Source organism: Geotrypetes seraphini, chromosome 11 (assembly GCF_902459505.1).
Source record: "Geotrypetes seraphini chromosome 11, aGeoSer1.1, whole genome shotgun sequence".
NCBI lineage: Eukaryota > Metazoa > Chordata > Amphibia > Gymnophiona > Dermophiidae > Geotrypetes > Geotrypetes seraphini.
The window spans coordinates 120,203,428-120,223,849 of record NC_047094.1 but is presented as its reverse complement, the minus strand read 5'-3'; the positions used below and the strand labels follow the sequence as shown (position 1 = coordinate 120,223,849).

Below are 20,422 nucleotides of genomic sequence, written 5' to 3'. Positions count from 1 at the left end.
TCGTCTGGCATTGAAGAACAGATCTATCTTCGCTGTGAAAAAAATGTATTACGTATTACATTTCTATGTAACTGTAGAGAAAATTCAATAATTAATATGGTTCTTGGGATCAAAAGCTGCAGTCTTCTGATAAAGCTGTTCAGTCTAAGGGTGTCTCGTTAGAAGACTAGACAGCTGAGGAGTTTCTTTTCGCCTTTTTTTGATTTACTGTTGAATGAAGAAAAATGAAATCTTTTTTTTTTTTTTTTTTTTGGGGGGGGGGGAATCTCTTCAGCTCACCCCAAGAGCTGTTAACAGGTATCTATAAAATAATTCTGAAAGTAATATTACAGAGTTTAGTTTTGGGAAGTTGATTATCTTTCAGTTCTTGATTTTTCAATAATTTTTTAAAATTTTTCTGATTTTCTCTTTAAATACAAAGTGATCTCATGCTAAAGAATTAGAAGCAATGATAGTCCATAAAGGACCCGATACTCAAAAGTGTTTAACTGGGCAGGACTATAAGAGTTGCCATTCTGGGACAGACTGAAGGTCATTAAGTCCAGTGTCCTATTTCCAACAGCGGCCAATCCAGGTCACATGTATCTGGCAACATCCCAAAAGAGTAAAACAGATATTATGCTGCTTAACTTAGAAATAAGCAGTGGATTTTCTGAAGTCTATCTTAATAATGACTTATGGACTTTTAGGAAATTATCCAAATCTTTTTTTAAACCCTGCTAAGCTAACTACTTTCACCATATTATCTGGCAACGAATTTTAGGTTAATTATGAGTGAAGGAATATTTTTTTCTGCTTTGTTTTAAATTTACTACTTAGTAGCTTAAAGCTAAAATGAGATTTGAACCTATGTCCGTTTGTGCACAGTCTACTATACTAACCACTAGGTTACTCCAATAACCTGCTTACTACTTGTTCAGAATGGCCACTAGATTGGGCTACCATTCTACAGGCAGCTGCACTAAAAGCCATCAGAAGGGGATAGGAAAAAAAACAGGACAGAGAACATTCTTGTCCGCATGCTTTTGTATTTGATGTCTCTGAAGGAGAGCATTTCCAACAGGTATTCTTGGCTCGAGCCCAGGAAGTGTGCTGGGGCACGCTAATGTAGTCTGGCCACTAGATATTGTGGTTCCGAGAGATGAATGATTTTGTGCATCTGCAACAAGATTTTGAATTTCACCCTGCTTTCAATCGGGAGCTCTTTCAGTAGCGGGATGGCACTCGTCTGCCTCGATTTTCCCAGCAGAAATCCCAGCCACTGCATTGTCTACCGTTTGAACCTGCCTGGTCATGTACTTTGGAACGCCCAGCAGGATTGCATTGCAGTAGTCATAGATTGAGAGTACCAGGGTTATTATTACGTTAGACATTGCTTGATGGGTGAGGTAGGGTTTAAGTCCTCTCACACTGTAGAGTTTGCCATAAGCATTTTTCACGATGCGTTTGACCTGTAATGTCATGTCTAGGTTCGGGTTCAGCCATACTCCTCACCCCGTTTGTGGAAGATTTTATGCTATTGCTGCTCAGAGTTAGTAGGTATTTTGGGCTGTTTCCTCCCCATTTGTTAATTAGAAATAGTTCCGTTTTATGCTTGTTGGCTACTAGTCCATTTGATTGGAACTCTCTGAAGATTTTCTCTTGATCCACCGTTTAGTCGTCGCGTCCAGTTTTTTCAGCGGGATGATCAGTTGGACATTGTTTAACAAACCTAAATGGTGGTGATAATTGCCAATTAACACCTATTGATTGAAGCTTTTTGGATGTTACGTGTACAACTTGGTAGGTGCATTATATAAAGCAGCCTGCATCATTTCCAGTGTGCGACTCTGAAGGGGGGGTGTGGCTAGGGTGGAACTTGGGTGGATCATAGGCATTCCTAAAAAAATGTATGTACAGTTTATAGAGTACACGTGATCTGCGCACAAATTTAGGCCTGGCTTTCCACGACCTCAATGTGTGCACCTAGAAGTTACGATGCACTGGCACTAAACATGATTCTTTACATGGTGCACGCCTTTTATATAATTGTGCTAAGCGCAGTTCTAGTTGGCGCTAGGTATACCGTGTTTCCCCGATGGTAAGACACTGTCTTATTTTTTTTGGAAGGCCAAAATATGCTCTAGGGCTTATTTTCGGGGGGATGCCTTATTTACCCTTTCATGTCCCCTCTGTATCTCTATCCTTATTCAGTAGGTCCTGCTTACCCTTTCTCTTCTTTGTGTCACTATCTCCATTTTCAGCTTTCCCCCCCTTTTCCTTTGTTACTGCACCCTGTAGCTAGAATCTTTCCACCCTCCCTCCACTCCGGCCCAGCCCAGTATGAAATATTTCCTTTTGTTTCCCTCCCCTCTCTCTTTCTCTCGTCGCGGCGGGAAATAGCCATGCTGAGCAGTGAGCTCAGCACGTACTCAGATGAAAGCCTTGCTTGCTGATTGGTCCGGTGGCACGGCCGCCGGACCAATCAGCAAGCAAGGCTTTCATCTGTGTACGTGCTGAGCTCACTGCTCAGCATGGCTATTTCCCGCCGCGACGCCGGACTTGTAAGTTGCATGCCTGCGTGACACACTACCGGAGCCACGACAAAGGTGGAAAAGAGCCGCATGCGGCTCTGGAGCCGCGGGTTGCTGACCCCCGCGGTAGACGGAGGGACCACACGGAGTCACCCACCGTACCACCCGATTCGGGTAAGCGCAGGTATCGGTGGGTGGCTTATTTGCGGGGGGGTGCCTTATTTTACAATTTTTTCTAAAAAGGGGGGGCTGTCTTATTTGATGGCCCTGCCTTATCATCGGGGAAACACGGTAGAATCCGGCCCCAAGGACCAAATTCTGTAATGGGTGCCTAGAAAAGATAGGCACTTCTTGCATGTCACTCACACTTGGGCGCCCGTTACAGAATCGTGTTTAGCGGCGACCTAATTTAAAACTTAGGCGCTTGGCGTGTAGGCCAGAGTTTTAAAGGCCTACATTGTAGGCGTCAAGAGTCCTAGCGGAGCCTAACCCCCTGTTTTACTAAGGTGCGCCATGCGTTGTAGTGCACGTTTAGCGTATGCTAAATATACGCACGTGTTAACCGCTAACGCGTCCATAGACTAATATTTAGCACAGCTCTAAGTATTTCTCCACCCCTAAACACGCCTACTTTGGTGTTAGGAGCTGCTAGGTGCCGTGCGATGGGCGTCAATCTCCCGATTAAATTTTATTTTTTTTCCGACTATGAGCTCGTTCGTTATTGAAGCCAATTTACTATTTAAGTTAGACGCCTTTATAGAATTTCCCCCTTAGTGCTCCCATGTTATCTGTGCATTACCCAGAGAGCACATGCTAATCGTAGTGCCTCAGCTGGATCATTTATTTATTAATTTTAAAAATTTCTATACCGTCTTAAACCTAGACGGTTTACAAAATACTACACACACAAAATTTTTAAACCAATCAAAGGACAAATGAACATCAATGATCCCATCCTGCAGAAAATCTACGATCAGACTGAGACTAGAGTCGATCCAGAGAATGGCCACCCGGATGATCGCGGGTCTCAAGGATCTCCCGTACGAGGAAAGGCTGGATAAGTTACAGCTCTACTCACTCGAAGAACGCAGAGAGAGGGGAGACATGATCGAGACGTTCAAGTATCTCACGGGTCGCATCGAAGTGGAAGAAGATATCTTCCTTCTCAAGGGTCCCACGGCAACCAGAGGGCACCCGTGGAAAATCAGGGGAGGGAAACTGCACACCAGGAAATTCTTTTTCACTGAAAGAGTGGTTGACCGCTGGAATAATCTTCCACTTCAGGTCACTGAGGCCAGCAGGGTGCCTGATTTTAAGGCCAAATGGGATAGACACGTGGGATCTATTCACTGAGTTAGGTGGGGAAGGGTCATTGCGGTGGGCAGACTAGATGGGCCGTGGCCCTTATCTGCCGTCTATTTCTATGTTTCTATGTTTAGAAGAAGTTGGACCCCTATAAAAAGTTGCGTTTTTAAGTGGTTTCCTAAATGTACCTCTGTCAGCACATTTCCATATCTGCCCTACAAATGAGTTCCACAGTTTTACCCCCGTACAACAAAAGATCATTCCGCTGGTTTCTGCATATTTTGGATTGGCTTTCGCCATTAACAGAGCAGAATTTTCAGAACGCAGTGATCTTTCACGTTGATAATTAGTCATCTTGCTCCATCCATGACACCCCTCCCCATCTGAAAAATAATTGTAAACAATTGTCAACGCATTGGTTGGCGTGTAGAAACGGGCAAAATACAGCAAATCGCTGTAAACTGTTCCATGTTAACCTATTTGCATAAAAGGCTTTATAAGATCTAGTCAATACTTCTTTCTTACAGTAGGCCACTTGGCTTAGAAAAGACAGGCTTGCAGAAAGGATCAGAGCGGGAAAAAAAATTCTCACTGATTCAAGCAGGTTTTATTAGGTTAACAGTATTTTTTTTTTTTTTAGCACCCACTGTCAGATCAATTGATAGGTATACAGGCAATTTTTTTAGGATAATTGCTTACATGTTTAACATTTTTCATGCTTATTGAAAGTGATTTTCTGTTGTGATATCCTACATGAATTTCACTGGCCAGCTTTTCCAGAAATATGACCCTCCTCCCTTTTTAAATCTGTCAGCTCCTGTCGTAGAGCAGAGCAATGAAACGCTCCCTTCTACTGAGGTGTGCAGACACATTGCTTTAGGCTCTCTCTCACCAGGCATGATTTGCCGAGTTTGCCGGGAATGAATATATTTTCAAACGCTTAGGTTGAGACTCCCATACATAAATCATCCTTATACATTTATATCAGTTCTTAACCACCTAAAAATGTAAGTTCAAAACCTGCACGCGTTGAACCATGTAAGAAAGAGACATTCTGGGGGCTCATTTGGGGAAATTTGTGTTTTTATTAAGACGTGGTTGTGTCTTGAGTGCATAATGAATGCTTTCTCTTTATTTGGATTAGAGCCTGTACACCACTTAGATTTTTTAGAAAGGCAGTACAGCAGGTATTATAAATAAACCATAAACCATTTGTATCAATTTTCAAAAGTTATCTCTCTAATTCTGTAAACTTGCAATTTGACGTTTAGGGGGAAATTCTAAAACCAGAGCCTACATTTAGTGCATCGGTAGGTGCCCTGCCGGTGCCTAAGTTAATTGGAAAAACGGAATTAAAAATGGCAAAAAATGGCAAGGTTGAAGTGGCTACTGGTGCTGGAATCACGACTAGGCCGTGGAACTCCAAAATAGGTGTGGCCAACGCCGGAAGTGGCATTAGGCTGGCTAAAGCGGCTACCTATTTGCGATTCACGCCAAGCTCTAGGCGGCTGAAATGTAGGTCCAGAAAACCCTAGCCTACATTTTAGCTGTCTGTCTTTGCCATGGGATCCTAAAACCAGACCGCAGCTGCCATAAGCTGATCGTGTCAGGGGAATTTATTGATGATTAGCTGAGCCAACAGGACTCCCCAAAATCGGCTCAGCTAATTGGACGGGAAATTCTCTGCTACAATCAGCTCAGCTGGCTGTGACAGACAGAAGATCCCCCCAGTGAGCAGGAGGAATGCCCACTCCCTCCTGCCAGAGAAACCCCCTCCTCATCCGAGAATGGCAGGAGGGATGTCCAATTCCTCCTGCCTGACAGTTCAATAACATCCCCCCATTTGAAATCAGCAAGAGGGATGTCCACTCACTCCTGCCTGAGAGCACCCCACAATACCACATGCTGACACCCCTGACACCTCACCCAGACACCCCCCTGAACCCCTAATACCATATCAGATAGAAGTAGAGGTAGGTTATAGGAATAGTCAGGGACCACTTCACAGGTCATAGGCCTGATGGGGCCACCGCGGGAGCGGACCGCTGGGCGCAATGGACCTCTGGTCTGATCCAATGGAGGCAACTTCTTATGTTCTTATATCCTGACACACCTGACATCTCACCCTGACACCCTCAACTCTGCACCTCAATACCCTGACACTCCTCCAAACCCTCAATACCCCAAGTGGATACTCCCCCAACCCCATACATTAAATTGCAATCTAGCAGGAGGGACGCTCACTCCCTCCTGCCAGCAGGCCCACCTCTTCAAAATGGCGGGCCTTCCTCATCAATTCCTGATGCATCCTGGGATGTACTGGGAGGGGGCCTAAGGCACTTATTGGCCCTCGTGCTTCTTGACATAGCATAGGCAGAGTGGGGGACAAAATTATTACAACTGGCACTCATAATATAATTAGCATCACATGGGTGATTTTTTTCCTATCCCAACTGAAACTCAATATGCTATAGGAAATTGCTCTCTTTTGGAAACCAAACACGTTTTATATCTGATATCTATAAGCACTACTTCCTAAAAGGTGTCACACCATATACTGTACTGTAAAATAAAAATTATGGTTCCCTTGGGACACCAGTGATGAAGTAGTGAATTAATTTTCTTCCACTGGTCTGAGCTCTGTAATACTTTAATTAAACCCAACAGTAATTATTTGCTGTAAGAACAGTTTTTTGCTGAGACAGGATCATTGTCAAATAGAGCAGAATAATTTTCAGATCCAATATAAGTTCTCATATATTGGGATCTCTTGATCTTCTATTGGTTTCCAGTTCTTAGAAATCTGGATCTCTCAAAAGATAACTTTGTTTAAGAATAGACACTCGTACATGTATGGAATGATTCGTGTTGAAATTCATTACTATTTGTTAAGAAAAATATGCATAGCCCACATTTGTTGTAATTTTAAGTGAGCCAAAAATAAAACATACTGTATTTTTCACTCCATAAGGCGCACCTGACCATAAGACGCACCCTAGATTTAGAGGAGGAAAACAAAAAAAACAACCATTCTGAACCAAATTCTCCCTGCCAGGCTCTGTACCCTGTACCCTATTCCCCCTCTGGTGGTCTAATGGCAGGCCGGGGCAGGCCAGGACAGGGCATAGGGCAGGCAGGGACAGGGCAGGCAGGCCTAGTGGTCTAGTGACAGGCAGGTAGGCCTTGTGGCCTAATGCAGGCAGGCAGGGCCCCCACCCCGAGGCAAGCAGGCATGCAGGGGGATAGTGTTTGCAGAGCTACAAAGCATTCTTTTTTTCAACCCAATGCTATAAAATGAACACACAGCCCTGCAACCCTTTTAAACAAAATATTTGCATTACCCTACAGAAAATTAAAAGCATTGTGCTTAGCCAAAAGTTAGCAAAAGCAAATTCAAGTGTCTTAACACTTGGAAAATTCTTTTCTTTCATTAATAACTATAGGAAAGAACACTGAAATATCTTATTATTTAAATGCCGTACGGTACTTCCATTGACCAGGTCTCCAAACAAGGACATGACCCGCAACTCCCCCCGGTTCCCCTCCCAAAAAAATAAAAGAATCACACGTCCACCCTGCCCTCTTAAATTTTATTTTAACATAAGGGTTTCTACACCGACGAAAAAAAAAGTCTATTTGTTGAAAGCAAATCAAAATGAAACAGTTCGCTTGCAGTCTCTAAAGGCAGTGAAGGATGTCCCTGCCGAGGATGAATTTCGGAAGGGTGCAAACACAGTCGGAGTAAAATGAATCCTCCAAAATGTGTGTGTATTCGCTCCATAAGACACACCCTTATTTCCACCCACTTTTGGGGGGGAAGAAAAGTGCGTCTTATAGAGTAAAAAATATATTATATCAGTTAAAACAAATAAGATAGTACAAATGCACTTGCATTAACAAAATTATAATAAAACCTATAAGCTAAATACAGTATACTTTCAACTGGATAGCACCTCGTAAATTCTTGTACTTTCATCTGGTCATGAGTACAAACAGTTACCCCATTTTTACAAAACCATAGAGTGCCGGCCATGTTGAATTACTTTGAGCATCTGAGCTGTTACCGCTGTAGCCAGCGCTAAAAAACGCACTACAGTTTTGTAAAAAGGGGGAGGGGGTTAATTAGAAAGCAAATGAGACTCAACCTTTTTTGGAGAAAAAAAAAGCCTTTAAATGTATCCTAAAGAAACATAGCTGGTAATTGAATTCATCTCTATTGGCAAGGAATTCCATTAAATGGACTGACAAGTGGTAACTTAAAAGGCAGAACCATTATATTCCTTTAATCTAATTTGCTTAGAAGGAGGAGCCTCCAACACACTTTTGCTGACTGAAAAAGTGATCTTGATGGACAATGAATACGCAGCACGGGGAATGTCAATATTCAGAGCTCTGTACACAAGTGTCAAAATCTTACATTTCATACATCCATAAGTGGGGCGCCAATGTAATTTCATAATAAAGGAAAAATGCGATCAGAATTTGATGTTCCATACAGTAGGTGAACTGCAGAAAGCAATAAAAACATATCTCTTCGCCCAACTCTACTGTCCATGACCGAGGGATTACAAAGAAATGTACACTTCTCCCTCCGTATTCGCTGTGATAGAGGATTAACAGAACCACAAATACAGAAAAACTGCAAATAACTTTTTCATATGTTCACGGTTTTCTATTAAAAACCATTGTGTATATGGTGAAACCGCGAATAACATGGTGGGAGACCTGGCCTGTTCCTGAAGGAGAGGCAAAACACGGTGAAGAGAGTGCTGGGAATCGGCGATTTTCCCTGTAAACGCTTGGAATCAGCGATTTCTCTACGCAAGCTGATGTCATTTGGGGCGGAGTAGCCAGTAATCTAAAAAAGTGAATAATCGAAACCGCGAATGCTGAAACCCCGAATATGTACGTATCATGTTAGGATAAAAACTTGAATTGAAATTCTTCCACAGTAACAATAGAAAATTTAACCTGTAAATTGTACATTATGTATATTGATATTAGATCCCTAGTGAGTATTAAGTTAGATTAATAACTTGTATTGAAAAACTTGCACTGTAAGGATAGCTATGAGAAATTGCAACCTATAGGCCAGTGGTCTCAAACTCCAACCCTTTGCGGGGCCACATTTTGGATTTGTAGGTACTTGGAGGGCCGCAGAAAAAATAGTTAATGCCTTATTAAAGAAATGACAATTTTGCATGAGGTAAAACTCTTCATAGTTTATAAAACTTTCCTTTAACAGTTAAAAGGAAAGATATATAAACTATAAAGAGTTTTACCATATGCAAAATTGTCATTTCTTTAATAAGACATTAACTATTTTTTTCTGTGGCCCTCCAAGGACTCTATTTATTTCTGCAGCCCTCACATTTAAAGTTTAACATCTTTTCTTTCTCAAAACTGACACATTTCCATCACGATATTGAAAATAAAATCATTTTCCCTACCTTTGTTGGCTGCTGCCTTTATTTTTCTGTGCTTTTAACTATGTTTCCAGGGCCTTCTTGTCCTTTGACTGTTTTTCTCTCCGTCTTCACTTTCTGCCTTGCATCCATCTTTATAGAACAAAACACACACACAAAAAAAACCTCTCATCAATACTGGGCAAGTTTCTCAAATAGTATCTTCATATAACATTTAAAGGCTTTTAAATATTTAAATGTGCTCATAAGCTCTTCAGCAAGGCGCCACTGCAGCGGTACAATGTCACTGGAAAGGTGCTTGAATTTTAATCATAACACATTGGATGGAGCAAGGATACTGGAGTGGCAAATGTTATAGCTTTACAAAAGCTGTTTAACAGTAGACCACTGATCTGAAAAGGTCAGTTCACGGCTCCAACACAGTCTGTGTTTCGCTACGCTACATCAGGAAGCCGGAAGGATGAGCTTTTTATATTGATTTTATTTGCAGTGTCTGAGTCCTTTGGTCTACTCACTTGATCAATATAAAAAGCTCATCCTTCCGGCTTCCTGATGTAGCATAGCGAAACAAGGAGGCCACAAAGATCTGCAACAGAGCAGACACTAAGAAGAGCAGATCCAAATTGAATGTGTAAAATGAGTCCTTTATTTAAAAATACCCAACGTGGCCTACATGTCGCCCACTCACGGGCGGCATAACTCCCGGTCTAAATGCGTTAGTGCTCAGCACAAAAGCTTAGGGCCTGGGGATTGCACCGAATGAAAGATTCAGGAAGATTCTGTCAGCAAACCCTGAGCACAGAGTCATTTCTGAGCCCCCAAGTCTCATAAGGTTTCCTTACTGGAATTTTGAATCTGCGCTCTCAAAGCATTCTGGGATTTGAAGTGCTTCTGACACTGAGCAAAAGAAATGGTAAAGAATGCCCTAGAAGGAGAGCCAAAAATCAGGATCTGTCTTTAAGAACTGGTGCTGGCTACCTGCAGAGTATTTCTGTCTGAATGTACATGCATTTTCTATATCTGTCTGAGGTTTATCTTGCATGTCATGGTGTTTTTGGTGCGAAATTCCATTCCCAACAGAATTTCTGCTTTCCTCTGTAGTCACGGTGTTCATGTCTGCATATCTGTATTTACGTTGCTAGGTCTCCAGCAGGGCTTAGGAGATTTAAATTCTTAAGTGCTGATGCAGGGATTTGTTCCAGTAAGCTTCTTGGAGTCTTGAAGGAGTTGTGTTCTTGTTTGGTTCTATACCCTGGAAATTACGTTCATTGTCTAGAACTCCGTCAGAGCATTACCTTCTCCTGGATTGTTTGAAGGAGGTCAACACTGTGGCCCTGACCTCTCCTTTGAGATGAACTCATCAGCCCTGTATTGGAACCTAAGCAATTCTTTGGACAGAGTTGCATCTTACCCCTGGATTCTACGAACTTGTGTACCAAGTACATAAATTTGCACGTACACATTAAAGAGAAAAAGGGCAATTCAGCGTGCAACAAAAGAATTGGCAATCTCATCAAGCACTCCTCATTCTACCTTAACTTAAGAAAACTAGTTAAAACCAACCTGTTCAACCGATTTGTAACCAAGAACTCTTAAAAAGTCACCCCTGTGCTCTACTTACTTGCACTTGACGTCCCTACAATGTGACTCTCTTCCTCCCTACAAATATTCATATATTCAAAGACATCATTGTATTCAAGGACTTCATTGTTATTTCTTCGCTGACTGTCCAGCTCTTGTTGTAAACCGCCTCGAACTACTTTGGCATGGCGGTATATAAAAAATAAAATTATTATTATTAACACCCCTGTATTGACTTGAATTAGCATAAATTGGCACCAATAGCATTTGCCCTTGCAACTGATCTTAGCAACTACCGTGTTTCCCCGAAAATAAGACCTACCCTAAAAATAAGCCCTAGCATGATTTTTGGGGTAGGTCTTAATATAAGCCCTACCCCCAAAATAAGCCCTAGTCCCTGGATTCATCGGCTGCAGCGCTTTGTCCCGACGCCTGGTGCGCCTCTGCCATGCAGCCGATCCCCCGCTGACCATCCTTCCCTCTCAACCGAACCCCGCTGACCACAAGCCCTACATACCTCCCTCCAGAGCGGCATTGAGCCGGCAGCACTCTAAACAGGCTGCTTCAAGGCCTTCTCCCGCCAGGGCCTTCTGTGTGCTGCTTTACTGATGACATCATCAGTGATGTGGCAGAGGGAATTCCACAGCAGGAGAAGGCTGTGAAGCAGCCTGTTTAGAGTGCTGCCGGCCCAACACTGCTCTGGAGGGAGGTATGTAGGGTTTGTGGTCGGCGGGGTTTGGATGGGTTGGAAGGATGGGAGGGTCAGCGGGGGATCGGCTGCGTGGTGGGGGTGGGGAGGTGCTCAAGGGTTCTGCTAAGCAAGGGGAAGGAGGGAGGGAAAGATAGAAGCAGGGCAAGGGTTCTGCACAAGGGGAGGGAGGGAGGGATAGAAACTGGGCAAGGGTTTTGCTGCACAGGGGGATGGGAGGGAGCGAGGGATAGAAAGATGCTGCAGAGGGAAGGTACAAGGGGATGGGTGAGAGGGGAGGAAAGATGCTGCACATGTGGGGGAGAGAAAGGAATGAGGAAGAATTGGGGTGAAGGAGAGGAAGGGAGAGATGATCATGAACATGAAAAAAATAAGCCCTACCCCGAAAATAAAACCTAGTATGATTTTTGGGCCCAAAATTAATATAAGACACTGTCTTAGTTCAGGGAAACACAGTATTCTAGAAATTATGTGTACCCACAGTTTCTAGGGGATGTGATCTTGGGAGGGACATGGGTGGGTGAGGGGCATGCCAGGGAGATAAATGCCCTCACCAGCCTTTAACATGATGTAAGTGTTCAAGCCTAAAATTAAGCACAAAACTGCAGATTTACACTAGTATTGTATAATTCCACATGGGACTGCCATTTATAGAATTTGCACTTAGAGTGCATCATCCAAGACTTCCATGTCGGTTGTGGGCTGCGTGTAGGAACCACAACCGCGGCTTTGAGAAGAGAAGTATGGTGAGGAGGAGGGAGCCAGCCAAAGGAGGTAACACCCATGGGAGGGAGGCAAGTGAGAAGGAGGATAAAGAAGCGTGTTGGGACATGGAAGGGAGGAAGACGGGTGCATTGGGACACAGAAGGAAGGGAAGAGACTTCAGACAAAGTTGGGATGGAGGGGGCGTGAACTTGGGACACAGAATGGAGGAAGGGGAGCATGAATTTGGGACATAGTATGGAAGAAGCAAGGGAGTGAGGGAAAGATATTGAGGTGGGGAGGGAAAGAGAGAGATGGTGCACTTGGGGAAATGAAAAAAGAGGAGAATTGGGCATAGGGAGGGAGAGAGAAATATTGGACATAGTGGTGGGAGAGGCGTGAGGTACAGATGCATAAGGAAGAGAGAAAAGAGAGGGAGAAATGTTGGATGTGGTGGAGAGGGAACAGTGGAATGGATGAAGAATGAAAGTAAGTGTAAACCTATCTTTTCATTCTGTTTAAACTACAGTACTTTATTTTGAGGACTGTTTCTTTAATGTTCTTTAATATGGTTTTTTAAATTATATTTTTATTATCATTTCAAATTTAATAGCATTTATCATGCATTAGGAAACAAAATTCAATTTGCAATACAAATCATTAAAGTAAAATTTAACAGACGTTCTGTAGCATCATTTCAGGCAATTGAATTTCCTATAAGCCCCCTAAAAAAAAAAAAAAAGAGGACATCTTAAGGAAAAGAAGCATTATTATAACAAGAAAACATTCTTTAACCAAGAATCAGGTATCAAGACTGGACTCCTTTCATTCTAGTTCTTCCCTTTCAGAATAAAGAAAAATTATTCTTCGTCATTCAACTCCCTCCTATCAGCACTAGGCACTTGAATTGGCCGTTTATTATCAAGAAAAGCTTTGGGCTCCTTTTATCAAGCCGCCGACCGCTTGAGCAGGCGGTAGGTTTTTTGGCCAGCGCGGGGGTTAGTATGTGATGAAAAGTCGCACGCGCTAACTCCGCTAGCACGGCTTGATAAAAGGAGCCCTTTGAGTTGTTTTGGGTCATAGAATAGGTATCTAATAGATTCAAAAAGTATTTAAGCTTTTAAAAGGAAAGCGTAAAAAAAAAAATGCGCACCCGGGGATAACACCTGGGGACGAAGCAATAAAAAACTGCTTCCTGTTCTCCTGTGTATCTTTAACCCTTTCAGGACCATAAGGATCGTAGGCCAATTTTTGTGGTTTTGACGACATTTTTATGGTAAAAAGGGCTTGCAGATGCCAAAAAATTGATTTTTTTTTGTGAAATATCATTTTTTTTTTTTAAAATCAAACTTCTGGCTTATGGACAGTGTGGCAAGTGAATCTTCTCGTCAATCTGGCAACGACGCTAATGAATGAATGTCGGAACCAGTTTGTTTACATAAAGGCAGTATCATATGGAATCCGTACATATCAAATTTAGAACTGTAGACTATCCCAATCAAAATTTATAGGATTTTAAAGTTATGGGACAAATATGTCCCTTGGTCCTGAAAGGGTTAATCTTTAACTCTTTTCTAGACTGTGCGCCATAAAAGATCCGAGTTGCATACAAATTCAACTTATGAACGGGTTTAAAAAACGGAACCCGTTCTTAACCCGGGGACTGCCTATATAGAAATTCTTTAAAAGGGTTTCTGTCCATTCGTATCGCGGATGGGCTCAACTCCAACCACTTAAACACAGGTGTGCTCTGTTGGAGTACGCAGCGCCATCCCATCTGCCTGTTTGCACGCCTCAGTCTAGATTAATATTTCTATGTTTAGATGTCTTGCTCCCCTGCTGCGTCCCCTCCCACGTGCACGTCAGACTGAATTTGTAAAATGAAATAAATATTGACATGGACGGGATGTTATTCAATTTGTCCTGATCACTGGGCTGCAGTGAATTTTGACAGGGCAGAGTGTAAAACATAAGCTCTGGATGTAATTTTGACTGTCAACATGATGTAGAGTGTGCCTGCTCCAAATGCGTACCGACAAACCGAGTGAGCAAGGGGAACGCTCTGGGGAAGGGGGGAGGACGTGAGAATAGAGGAGGAGGGGATTTCCGTTTGGGGGACCAGCAGCTGAGTGGCATCTGATCAGAGCTGATGCTGTGAGCTGGTGTGTGAGAGAGAGGAGGGACGGGCAGCTTGTCAGTCTCCTGATGGAGACGTTTCTTCAGCCAAAGCTAAACCTTCCTGAAATAGTTTTGTTAAGAAATATTCACGTCAATATATTGAATCTTCTTATTAAGATATTTAATATTGTTAATATCAATAATTGATGGAAGGGGGGCGGTTATAGTTATGATTTTATACTTTCTGCTTGTAATAGTTTTTTCTTATAATATTTTCATGTTGTCAATTTACTGTATTACACTATTGTAATTTAATAAAATAATAAAAGTTCTTAAAAAAAAAAAGAAATATTCACTTCAGCTTCCTCGACTTTCACCTGGAAACACTCAGCTGTGACCACTGGGATTTTAGAAGATTGTAGCGCCTCTTCTGCCCAGTGAAACCACGCTAAATATCGACCTAAAAAAAATCTAATAGCACATCACCTGTCATTTCCGGACACATTAATATTTAGAACAGGGGTAGGGAACTCCGGTCCTCGAGAGCCGCATTCCAGTCGGGTTTTCAGGCTTTCCCCGGGGAATATGCATTGAAAGCCGTGCATGCAAATAGATCTCGTGCATCTTCATTGGGGAAATCCTGAAAACCCGACTGGAATATGGCTCTCGAGGACCGGAGTTCCCTACCCCTGATTTAGAAGGATAGAGCATGTGCTAATCCTAAAGAAATTTTACCCAGGAGAAAATGAAATGATAAACTTGTGTGGGCGTGGAGGGGTAATTTCATAACAGAGCGCCTATGTCTGAGTAGCGAAAAGGCCACCACCTCATTGAGGAGCTGGGTATTTAGGGCTACACTTCTAGAATAACGCCAGTTCAATGCTGGCATTAAGGTCTAGCGCTCACGGCAATTTAGCATACCGCGCGTTAAGGCCCTAACGCACCTTAGTAAAAGGAGCCCTTAGTTTGCCATCCTTAGGGGTCCTTTTATTAATAATAATAATTTATTTTCTTGTATACCGCCCTGCCAGTAGTTCTGCGCAGTTCACAAGAGAAACTGAGACATTTCAGTAAAAAAAATACAATTCAAAAACATATTGCTAATTTAAATACAACATCAATAGAAACAATTCAATTAAAATGCAGATTCCTAATTAAAAATACACCATCGTTAATATGCTATTAAAAAAGTGAACATTCTTGCTTATCAAATAGGTAAGTTTTCAATCATTTCCTAAATTTGAGATAAGAGTGAGATTGGGCAATCAGAGGGCACATCCAGGAATTCATCTTCCCCGCTTTGATATTCTAGTGTCCTGTCCCAAAAGGTTTTGGAACGAAAGGCCTTTAGAGCAGGGAAGATGAACGTACCGGAATTTCTGGTACATTTATTTGACTTGAATAATTTCAGGTAAGATACCAGATAAGAAGGCAGTAAACCAGGGGTGTTGGAAATACGCTCAGCCCGTGGGAAAGACCGAATAAGGCTGAACTAATCCCATTTATTAGCACAGCTTAGTAAAAGAACTAAGTGCAGTAAATTGCAAATTAATGTCAACTGCAATTATTAGTTGTAAGTGCCAATTTGCATGCAATTAAGCAATTAACTTATGCAAGTAACTGATACTATTCTTTAAGTAAGTTATACTTATGGAATAAGCTGCATCCCCTGTCTGTCTTCCGGATAGTTCCACGATCATTGCTATTAAGTGGGATTGATTATGGCATTATGGTCTACGAGGGCTTACCGGCTTTCTGTCTACAATCATTGCAAGTTGTACAAAATTCTGCTGTATGGTTTTCACGTGGTTTGTCTACATTTGAGCATATAACGCCCGTCTTGTTATCTGTATTTTTATTTTATTTTTTTAGGTATTTATGTAATAATAATAATAGCAGTTTATATACTGCAGGACCGTGAAGTTCTGTGCGGTTTACAATGATAACAAATAATGCTACAACTGAGTAGAACTTACATAGTTGGAGGTTAGTGAGTAACAGAATATGAGAGCCTATCAAAGTTATCTAAGCAGTACTTTGAGGAAGTGTTGGGTCAATAGGGTGGTGGGTTGGGGCTGGGGGGGAGAGTTTGCTTCTGCCATCAGTGTATTTGCTTTTGCTTCGATTGTTGTTGAATATTTTCTGTACTATTTGTAAAATGATATAAATAAAGTTGGGGGGGGAGGGGAAAGCTATCTAAGCGGTTTACAATCTGGTACTCAAGCATTTTTCCTACCTGTCCTGGTGGGTTCACAATCTATCTAACGTACCTGGGGCAACAGGTACGATTGAATGACTTGCCCAGGGTCACAAGGAGCTGGATTTGAACCCACAACCTCAGGGTGTTGAACCTGGAGCTCCAACCACTAGGCCACTCCTTCCTGTGGCATTTCACACCCAAATTAAACTGCTTTTGTTGGTCCATAGTTTTCTCTACAACCCACATAGCCCCACGCAAATTTTGCGCTGTTGTAGTCTCTTGCATCTGACTTGAGACACTTCAGACTTGAAGAAATTAGAAAAAGTGTGCGTAGGGGGTTCTGTTGTGGCAAGTGATAAAATTAACCAAACACTAAGTGGATTCCTAACTTCTTTGTTTTGGGAGAAAAGGCGCAGAGACCTTATCGGGAAACTTACATTTTTGCTGAGTCTATGCTGTTACGATAAGCACTTAAGACCCCTGAGGAAGCCCGGATGTGGCCCCTTCAAGCATAAGATAAGTGCATAAGTTCACCTTTTTGGTGTTCCTTGTCACAATAAAGCATTTATTTTCCAGAATAAGCCTTGTTTAAAATAAGTTGTACATTGAAATATAGAGGGGAGGATTTTGTTTAGACCGATGATAGATATTTGACCTGTTTAAGAGAGAACTTTTAAAATGTAAGTTTGTTTGGTTTTTTTGTTAAGGTCTCTGAGGTCTTTTCTCCCCAAACAAGGAAGTTGTGAATCCACTCAGCCCCAGATTCTTCAACTGGCGCTGTTCGCGTGCCAATCGTACCTCTGACACAGGTGTGTTCTGTAGGAGTATGCATCACCATCCTCTCTGTCTGTTTACTTGCCTCAAGTCTGGATCTGGATTAATATTTCTATGTTTAGGTGTCTTGTTGTTGTCCTCCTCCCCTTCCATGTGCACGCCAGACTGAATTTGTAACGTGAAATAAATATTGACATGGACAGGACCTGGAAGTGACATCAGAACATAAGACTAGCCTTACTGGGTCAGACCAATGGTACATCAAGCCCAGTTGCCTGTCCTCACAGTGGCCAATCCAGGTCCCTAGTACCTGGCCAAAACCCAAGGAGTAGCAACATTCCATTCAGAATCCTAAAGAATAGCAAGATTCCGGAACCCCAAAGAGTAACAAGATTCTAGAACCCCAAAGAGTAACAAGATTCTAGAACCCCAAAGAATGTCAAAGATTCCATGCAGAATCTCAAAGCATAGCTAGATTCCGGAACCCCAAAAAGTAGCAACATTCCATGCTACCGATCCAAGTCAAGCAGAGGCTTCCCCCATATCTTAATAACAGAGTATGGACTTTTCCTCCAGGAATTTGTCCAAACCTTTCTTAAAACTAGCTACGCTATCTGCTTTTGCCACAATCTCTGGCAAACGCGTTCCAGATCTTAACTATTCTCTGAACGAAAAAAAATCTCCTCCTATTGGTTTGTAAAAGTGTTTCTCTGCGGTTTCATCGAGTGTCCCCCTAGTCTAGGGAGCAGCGGTCAGTGCGAGCGGCAAGTAGCAAGATGTTGCTTGCGCCGGCAGACATCTAGGGGTCCTTTTATTAAGGCACACTAACTGGTTTTAGCGCACACGCTAAATGCTAAGGCATCTGTTATAGTCTATGGGCGCCTTAGCATTTAACGCTCGCTACATCGGTTGGCACACCTTAATAACAGGACCCCTTAAAGATGTAAGCGATGGGTGGAAAGGAGGAGAGGTTCCAGCGCCCTCTGTGAACACATTGTGCCTGGCGCAGTCCGCCGCCCCCCCCCCTCCTTACTTCACCCATGACTGTACACAAACATTTATGCCTTGCAGGACATTATGAGCAAAAGATGACATTGCTAGAATAAGTAAGCGAGCTCAATCTGCGTGACTTAATTTGCTAACTAAGCTGGCTGAAAATCCAGCCCTCTATTTTTAGCCTTGCGATAGTCCCTGGACCAGACTGAAACTGTTCAACATCTGAAGCGTATACATTTACATATATATAAATACGTAATTATATGGTGTAGATGGAAATGCATAAATGCCTTTTGTAGATGTATTCCTGATTACATGCAGCCTACGCAGAACCTACCTTTGCACTTCAGTTTACAAACAAGCCCGTTTGTGTACTCTGTGGCGTACATTATTAATTACAAACCATCTTTCTATTTTCTGCAAAACGAAGCCGTCTCAGGCAGTGGGTGTTCGCCGTTTTCCATTTTTACAAGGGGTTGGGGGAAATATGAAATCGGAACACTCTGCAGCTGGACTGGAGATCTTTTTTTTTTTTTTCTAAACTGTAGCCCACCAGAGACCAAGGCACAAGTCCATCCGGCTCAGAGCGTATTAACTTGCTTTTCATAAACTTCCACCTCCGGCAGGCAGGCGTCTTTTTCTCCTTTATAATATCTCATGCCTCCACCCAGTTTATTCCCGACTTCATATACCGCTAACTGGATACTGTCTTAGTGTGTGTTCTGTTTCTTAAATTTCAGTTTCAAAAATATTTCATACATAAAGAAATACAGAATATGGAGATCACAGCAAAATAGAAAGAAAGCAATAGACAGATATAGTAACATAGGGCTCCTTTTTTCTAAATGGCACTAGAGGTTTTTAGCGTAGGCTGGCGAGGTAAATGTTCCCTATCAATGTTTCAAGGAAAGAGATGCTCAAGTATCGAACTCGCAAAGCGAGAATGCATCTCACATTGTCTGTATGAAGCGGCAATAAGATTAGAATTATTATATAAAGCAAAAAGGGCCTCAAAGTGTCATCTTATCTAAGACTCCAGGTGCATAAAGCTCCGATAAGGAGTACTTTATCTAATCATCGGCCCACCCCGAAAAAAGCCAGAGAGAAAAAAAACCCTCTGAAACCAGAGAAAAAGTCTCTGACTAAAAATCGGGGCTGTACACAATTTAAACCCCCCCCCCCCCAAATCTCATCACCTCGCTTCACACAGGCAATTTTCAGTCTCATCGACGATTCATTCAACCGATTATTCTACTCCAATATATGTGTCTCTCGCTGCCTCGAAGGCATGCAGGACAGTTCAACGAGTGTCCCTGCAAGACGGTAGATTTTTGGCTAGCGCACTAATCCGGTGCGTGCGGTAAAACCCGTAGCGCACCTTCGTAAAAGGAGCCCATAATACATTTCCAAGATCAAAAATCAAAGAGAGAGAAAATAGAAATAATGAAAGATTAAAAAAAATTAAAAATAAAAACAAATTTAAGAGATAGAAAAGTCAACATAGAGGGCTCCTTTTACGAAAGCGCGTTAGGGCCTTAATGCACGGAATAATGCGCGCGAAAATGCCCCACACGCTAGCCTCTACCGCCTCCTCTTGAGCAGGCAGTCGTTTTTTGGCTACCGCGCACTAATTAGGTACGTACGCTAAAACCACTAGCGTACCTTTGTAAAAGGAGCCCATAGTGTGTATATAGAAGCCTCAATTTTTATACTATACAATTTTCATACACTATATGGACCAAGTTTTCATTAGGATTTTATATACCGCCTATCAAGGTTATCTAAGCGGTTTTTACAATCAGGTACTCAAAGCATTTTCCCTATCTGTCCCGGGGGCTCACAATCTATCTAACGTACCTGGGGCTATGGAGGACTGAGTGACTTGCCCAGGGTCACAAGGAGCAGCGCGGGATTTGAACCCACAACCCCAGGGTGCTGAGGCTATAGATCCAACCACTCTGCCACACTCCTCCAGTTGAAATACAATAGTATTTGAGTTACGTAGTAGATATTTCAAGTATAATAAGGGAGGAAATCATATACTTAGAGTGGTCTTTTTGTCTGTGACATGCTGTACCTTGAGGTGCTACACCAATCA

The 20,422-nt window shown here is 42.4% G+C and overlaps 1 protein-coding gene across 6 annotated transcripts in view; it reads left to right on the top strand.

Moving 5' to 3' along the window:
• The window catches only part of CDH22 (cadherin 22), a 393,963-nt gene that overhangs the window by 80,676 nt on the left and 292,865 nt on the right, over positions 1 to 20,422 (top strand). The window contains exon 1 of one of the 6 annotated variants that reach the window (XM_033914506.1): positions 17,273 to 17,363. The exons of the other annotated variants lie outside the window; for them this stretch is intronic. The gene's annotated coding sequence lies outside the window, so the exon portion shown is untranslated. Of the gene's footprint in view, positions 1 to 17,272; positions 17,364 to 20,422 lie in introns of those variants that run through there. 6 annotated transcript variants of the gene reach the window in all.